We start from the raw sequence: 8,082 nt of genomic DNA on the forward strand, positions 1-8,082 counted from the left end.
CATTCATTCCTCCCACAAATATTTACCAAGCACTTACTACACGCGCCAGGTACTGCTTAGGCAGGGATTGGGCTTTGCGGCTGGATGCACCTGCCCTTAAATTCCAGACTCACCAATCACTAGCCTTGACTGTTGCTGTTACTTCCGAGCTTCATTTGGTATCTTCATATATAAGTGGGAAAAAAATGCCAACTCTACAGTTGTAAAATCAAATGAGATGAGGACAGTGCTTAGCACATAGTAGGTACTCAACAAGGGCAGTTACTACCAACAGGTAAGTCCTTGTAATTATCTTCATAAGAGTGTCTACATTGTCTTCCTAAATGACTGCCTTGTCACAGAGCTGCCCCAGGCTGGCACCCTTTTGCTTCTCTGCACTTAGTGAACAAAGTAGGCATGTCCTTAGAGCTCCACGTTGAGAAGGACAATTGCCAAGTACTTCCTCTGTGAGACACACTTCCAGGATTCAGAGTCAGTGCCTTAGTGTCATGGTCAGGGAGCATCACACAGACTAACAAAGGTTTTGTTTGCAGAAGTCAGTGTTTCTGGCCCTCTATGGCCTGGCCACAGGTTGCCCCCCATGGTAAACATCGTGTCCACCATCATTAGGGGAACCGGGCAAATAGAGCCTGAAAAGCTCCCGGTAACGTCACCTGCACGGGCAAGGTACATTTCAGAGTGCACATTCTGGCAGATGGACCATCAGCGGCCTCCCCTCCCCTCTGCTTCCCTTCCCTTCTGGTGGAAAAGAGGACAGATTAGTGCCAAGGCTGAAGCTATGGTTTCAGGATAAGGCAGTTAACTAGGTACTTCCCTCCTTACACAATAAGACACCACCATGGTACATCCACTTCTGTTGCTCCTTCCCGGAGGGCAGGTTTCCGCACAGCCATCCACACTGTCCCCCTTGCGGCCAGGGGAGTGGCTGCCCAGGGCTGCCTAGTTCACTGTCAGGAGCAAAGCTGTCGCTCGGGCAGAGTTTAAATGCACAGGCTCCATTGTATTATCATTATTTTATAACGGCCCAGCCTAGCAACCATAGGCCACAAAACCCGGATGCAGATCCAGCAGCAGGGGAGTGAATGGTAGGATTGGGGACCACTTCCCAGAAGGAAGACAAGAAGGGCCGGAGGAGGGGGCTGCTATAGCAGCACAGGTTGTGGACCCCTCTGGGTGCTCCAGTGACCCCTGGGCTGAGACAGAGTCTAGGGTAGGACCCACCCTGAGCTGGGAGAGGCGTCCAGTCACTGGGCTTGTTTGCAAAAATCACTGGGTAACCATGAGGCAGCTACCTAACTTACTGAGGAGCAGAATAAGCAACTGGATAAAGCAGATTAAAGGTTCAAGTACTTCTGGTAATAAACATGTCTCCTGAGCGAAGGGCGCAGGCTGGCCCCTCCCTCTCTCTGGCGGGAATGGAATGGACTGGACTGCTTCTCCTCTCCTCACCTCGGAACTCCACAGCTACAGCTCCGGATGGGGCACTTGAGGTGAGAAGAGGCTCAGCTACAGGATGTAGGGGAGGCCAAAGGGGAGGGAGTTCGAACATGCCAGAACATTCGGGTCGTGAGGGTCCATCTTCTGCATCAGGGTGACTGGGCCGAGGGATGCCCAGACAGCTGGGGAGACAGCTCTGGGTGCATGTGTAAGGGTGTTTCCAGGAAACATTAGCTTTTGCATCAGTCGGCTGAGTGGAAATCACTCTCACCCATGTGGGCAGGCAATGTCCAATTCCCCCAGGGCCTGGCTGGAACAAAAGGCAGAGGAAGGGTGACCCTGCTCTTTCCTTGAGCGGGGACATGCATCCCTCCTGCCCTCGGACAGCGGTGCTCCTGGTTCTTAAGCCTTTGGACTCGGAATGTTACCCCACCGGTTCTCCTGTTTGTCCGGCTTGCAGGTGGCAGACTGCGGGGCTTCTTGGCCTCCATACTGCAGAAGCTAATTCCTGTAATAAATCTCTTAGATCTCTTTATAGCCTTTGGTTCTATTTCTCTGGAGGACGTCACCATTTCCTAAGAATCCGTGCTGCTCCCTGGGCACTCCAAGTCCTTTTTCAAGGACTACAAGGTGTATTTGGGGGAAAAAAACAACCACCACCACCTCTAGATTCACTCTTAGCTGAGTGAAGAGGGTGACCAGATTTGCTCTTCTTTCTTGGCGTCTCCCGGGCCTAACTGTACGGCTTAGCTTTAGAACTACAGCGTAACTGATGGAGTAGAGGAGAAAATGGCACTGTAGGGATCCTCGAGCTCCCCTTGCCCCCTGGCACGTCCGTGGTTACAACCTGTCTTCACTCTAGGACACTGTCCCTCATGCCAAACTCCAATAAAGGGTGACTGTTTAGGTTTCAAAGCCACTGACATCCTAAGTGTGACTGAAAGTCAGAGGGGGTGCTTTATGGAGAGGAGGGGTGCCAGGCACAAGGTGATAATCGATAAAGCTCCAAGACTACTTACTGTGGCGATCACAAATGGTTTATATTCTCCAGCTTTAAGGTCAATTTGCTCTTGCTAATGAGTTTTCAACATCCTTGCTTTTTTCAGATCCACCTTTTGCCACCATTTTTGTTCAAACTTAAAGGCCACACACACACATGCTTTCACTCCCTACCCCTCTCCTCCTAACTTCTGAACATTTCTGCTTTATTCCTATGTAAAGCTCGGAGGAAAGATGACTTTTTCCCTGTTCAATTTATTCTCAGCCTTCTTCAAATAGGCATCTCGTCATCTTCTTTACAAATCTTGACGCAGTAGGTGAGTGAAGTTCTCTGGCTTCTCTTCAGTCCTTAATGGCTCCATGCTGCTTCGCTCGTTTTAATAAATGTGTAATCGCTCGGTGACTGCGCATGCTGCTCAGCAGTTCTAATGCAAAAGGTATCTGTTTAAAACCCTTTATGCAGAAGACATGTTTTATGTTGGAAATAGTTGCAATATGTTCTTTTGAATTTTCTCAATGGGCAACCCTTATTTTTTAAGATTTTATTTTTAGAGAGAGGGGAAGGGAAGGAGAAAGAGAGGGAGAGAAATATCAAATGGTTGCCTCTTACACACCCCCTACTGGGGACCTGTCCCGCAACCCAGGCATGTGCCCCTACCGGGAATGGAACCAGTGACCTTTTGGTTCGCAAGCTGACACTCAATCCACCGAGCTACACCAGCCAGGGCTGCGTTTAAGTGTGGATTTGATTACTAAAAATGGTCAAAAGTCTTTCAAAATAAAGTCTAGTGTTCATGCAGAATACTACTGTTTTTTCTAACAGGAACAAATCAGGTATTAATTCCTCGTATTGTTGTGAAATCGAGCAGGCAATGACGTCGCCAGGCTCCCTTTTTGCTCTTAAGCAACCTGCTCTGACAAGGAGGGGCTGGCCTCAGCCCCAGAGAGGTCAGGGAGATGGGCGCCGGCCCTGGGACACCCCCATCTGTGCTCAGCCGCACGCTGTGCTGCCAGTGTCTCTGGGCACAGTGTCTGCAGTGGGCACAGCTCACGTGAGTGCTGCTCCTCCCATGGCCCCTGAAGCTGCTGACCTAACTACAGAGATCTTCCAGAACTTCCTCGATAGTCATTCCCAGAGCTGTATTTCCCTCCGAGCCCTGCCTCTACAGTCAAAGTATGGCTTCCCAGTGCGGACTCAAAGACCCTCTTTTAACCTCCAGTGCACAGCTCCCGGCTCCAGTAAAGCAGGCCAACTGGTCACTTCCAGTCCAACAATTTGCTGTTTCCACGGCATTCCAAACTCGCGGGCACATCAGAGAACTTTAAAAAAAAACATCCAGGCCCCAACCCAGACGAATGAAATCATGCCGGGGTGGCCCTGGCACACACGGATGGTTCTCCAAGCTCCCTGGGCTATTCTAGTGCTTGGCCAAGAACCAGCATCACGGTCTTCCTGCTTCTCCTCCAGTCCTGGTCCCAGCCCCACAAGAGCACCCTTCGAATGGGGGCCATTCGAAATGATCACTTACCAGCTAAAAAACTATGATTGATTGAATTATTCATGTTCATAGTTTTTATCCTGTCATTTGCTCATGAAGTTGGTGTTTAGATAGTTTTCCTTATATAATTTTTAATAACTATAAATTCAAAGCCAAGAACTGGCTTGATGTACAGAGTTTTATGTACATCCTTAATTCTGAATCCTGCCTGTTGAACCCAATCTCTCCAGTAATATGCCTGCCTTCCTAATTTGTTGTAACTCCTCATAGATAGAAAACTGGTTATCCTGCATAAGTTGCTGGTGGAAGTGAACACATGATAGAGGTCGACCTGGTATTTTCTTCATCCTGCCGTGTTTTCAATCTCTGCCCACACATATGTCTGTTTTCCCACTGCCTCCCGAATTGCAGTCTCAGGCAGCTTCTCCCCAGCACGCAGCACGAGCAAGCAAGTTGCAAGTGAAGGAACCACCACTGCGCAGTCCTGAGTGAGAAGCACGACATCCCAGAAGCTGTTTACCGGGTCAACAGGTACCTCTCTGGCATCTGCTGCATCAACACCGTCTTCGTAGGCCTTCTTACTAATATGTTTCAAAGCACTTTTAAGACCGTCCTTCATTTGAGCCTCACACCACCTATGTGAACTTGGGAAAGCTTGCATTTCCCTCACACCACAGACAAGAAACCAAAGCAAGGCTTCCTGACTTCCTTTTCAGGACAATTCTCATTAAAATGAATCTTTGTTCTTATTAAAAGCATTACGAATGCAATACACAAGATCTTTTACATTACACAGAATTTACAGAGAAAAGTAACTACTGAATGACCTCAACGCCCTAGAACCACCACTATTATTTTGGTGTGTTTTCCAATCCTTAAAAAAACGCAACCAGCCCTGGCCGGTGTGGCTCCGTTGGTTGGAGCATCGTTCCGTGACCGAAAGGTTGTGGATTCGATTCCCGGGCAGTGTACACACCTAAGTTACAGGTCTGACCCCCAGTCTGGATGTGTAAGGGAGACAACAGATCAAAGATTCTCTCCCCCATCGATGTTTCTCTCTCTCTAAAAGCTATGAAAAAATGTCCTCAGGTAAGGATTTAAAAAATGCAATCAACTGCATGCTGTGTATTTAAAACAAAATTGTATAGTTTTGCTAAAATTTTGTCAGTTTGTGTGGCTTTGGAGTAATTACAATGTGGTTACACTGAGAGACTCTTTATTCAGTCGTGACGCTTACCTCTCCAAGGTGTGTTCTGTTGGACTGAAGCAATCACTCAGACTCAGAAGGGCAGAATCTGCAGAGAAACCAGACAAGGAAAACAGGACCAGGCAGGAAAACCCTAAAGTCCATGATTTCAGAGCTGGAAGTGACCTTACGTTGCCATCTTGTTCGACGTGCACGTTAGAATTAGGAAAATAGGATGAGATCTCCACCTATAAGCAGCTTGCTGTGCATCAGGAAGGTAGGGAACACTCAGCTGGGGCCAGAGGCCAGTCTTAGCCCCTGCGCAGGTGCGCTTCTCAAGTAGCTTGATTTTCAGATTGGTTCCAAGATTTCACAGCAAATACTGGCTTTGCTAATAAACAAAACCAAAGCCACCTAGCCCAGGGAGGTCTTACCCAGTATTTTATTTGAGCGGTAGCCTGGCAATTTCCAGAGCACTGGAGCACACTGTTGTTGAGGCTTCTCTGAGTAGACTGTATCTTTCGGCATTTAGAGGGCAGATGGTCTTAGGGGTAAAGTAGTTTTTTGTTTTGAAGAGCAATTTGACCAAGTTGACAAAAGTCTCTGTGCGTGTGCATGTATATATGTACATATGTACACACACACACACACACACTTACGGCCACTAACATACTTTAAAAAAAAACCTGAAGTAGGGCCAGGAAGGAATAACACCCTAGAAAGTGACAAATTACTCCTTCTGCAAGATACATAAACAGCACCTCCCAGGTCCTTAATGCGAGGGACAGTAAGCTCTGACCCGACAGTGCTAATGAGGTCATCTTCTGAGGAACCCTGACACAGGTGACACAGATTCTCTCCTATCCCGGTTGTCCTAGAAATGCCACATTGTGCCACCATTTGCCCACTGCCAAGTCACAGACCCTGGTGCAGGGGCCACCAGGCCTTCCCTCCCAACTGCAGCTGACTGAACCAAGCTGTGCACATAACCCATGGACAGCCAATCCAAGGGTTGGCTGAGAACTTCTGTGGCCCGGCGTAGAAAGAGGAGCAGGGCCAGAACCCACACCTTAGAAGCTGAACTACAAAAAGCCATGCGGGGCCATGGCACATGGGAACGTGGGGAGCCGGCAGTACAGGAAAGGTAAAGGAACAGGCTGCATGGGCGCGAAAAGCGGAGACCTCAGGTGTCACGTGCTTCCACGGAGCCGCTTCGGTTCTTGACACTCCACTCCAGGCTCAGCCGGTGCCATGGGCCCGTCTCTGGTTGGGCCTGCACACTCCTGATGGCCGCCATCCTGACCCTTCTATGTGTCGGGCTCTGTGCTCGGCACCTGCACCTGTGCCCCTCCCCTAGCACCTCGGAGACACAGGTATCACTCTCCCTACTTCACAGATAAGGAAACTAGGCTCAGGATGGTTAAATAATACATGTGTTATGGCACTTCTGTTGATATCAGGACTTGAATCTAGGGCTAAGCCCGTTCTCCAAAACCATGACGCCGTACTAACCCCCATAATGTGGCTTCATTTTAAGGCCCAGTGCACTGCCCGCCCCCACAACCTCCCCACCCCCAGCTTGACCTAACTTCACTACCTTTTGCTTGTAACAGCCTGACGCTTCCCTAAAGGATGTCCTTGGTGTTCGAACGCAACTTCCTCTGTAGAGTGAAGAGACCAGGGTCAAGGGTACCTACCAAGAACACAGACAAGACCCGTATCTGAAGGTAACTGAGTTCCTGGTCTGTGAGAGCTCTGTGGGGAAAGATGTGCTTTTATTCACTGCTCCTGAGCAGCCGTTAGCTGCTCCTGGGCAGCTAGCTGTTGAGAAGCTACAACATGGGGGAAGAAATGGGGGCTTTCCTGTGCCTCTTCAAGAGGAAATGTGAGCAGAAATTGGGGTTCTCCGTACCATTTGGAACGAACAGATGAAGGAGCTCGGGTCCTCTTACATCAACAAGGCTTTTGCAGACAGGGACGGTGAGCGTGCTATTGCCGGGTAAGCCGTAGGGTCTGGTCCTGGTGGAGACAGGCTTGGACACTCAGCTCGCGCCCCCACAGCAGCCCAGCAGGCCGCAAGGAGAACTCTGCAGACTGCCACCGCTGAAGGAAATGACGTGAACCATTGCTCCCGCTAGAGCCCCCGCCCCCCCCACCCCCCGTGATGTTGCCCATGCGAACACGCAGCAAAGGATCACGCACCAGCCTTCTCTTTCTAGACAATCAACTTCCATTTATTTTCACATCTGTGGCTGAACCAGAGGTTCATCTCATGGTGACAAGGAAACACCTAGTAAGCAGAGAGCGAATCTGGTTCTGCAGTCAACTCTGGGATCCACTCTGACGAGACAGCACGGGCTTCTCAATCCAGAGGGCACACTGACGTGCTCACTCCGGCTTCCCCTCTTTCCTGCTGCATCTGCGCCTGACACCCAGCCCACAGGTCCTTCTTCAACTGTTGGGGTAAGTGCACGGCTTCTCTCAGGGGCCCCTGATGGACCACGCTTCCCCACACACGGAAACCTTCCTGCTGGGCTTTATCTTTCCCACCGATCCATTTTACTTATCCATTCTGGAATCTTAGGCAAACTCTCTAATTTGGAGCTGGCCTGGAGTTCTACCTGGTGGAGGGAGAGAAAACCAGAACGTACCATGGCTGAACACCTGGTCGGTACCAGGGCCAAGGCCAGGCCCACACCTACCTCCAGCTTTCTGACGTGGCCCTGCCCTCTCCCTTTCACGCAGCTTCAGGCCCTGGCCTCGCTGGTATCGGAACCGGGTTCACTTCTTGTGGAACTTTGGGACCCTGCTGACTACAGCTCTGGGCAGCAGGGCTTGTGGGAACTATCTCTAGCATTTTAACCCACGGGGCTCTGTCATTAGGAAACTCGATGTCTTCAGTACATCTTTCAGTTACCCACGTTACCTAGTCCAGCGTCACACCTAGAACCCCCTCTTCGG

The sequence above is a fragment of the Desmodus rotundus genome, chromosome 6, assembly GCF_022682495.2.
Source record: "Desmodus rotundus isolate HL8 chromosome 6, HLdesRot8A.1, whole genome shotgun sequence".
NCBI classification, from domain to species: Eukaryota; Metazoa; Chordata; class Mammalia; order Chiroptera; family Phyllostomidae; genus Desmodus; species Desmodus rotundus.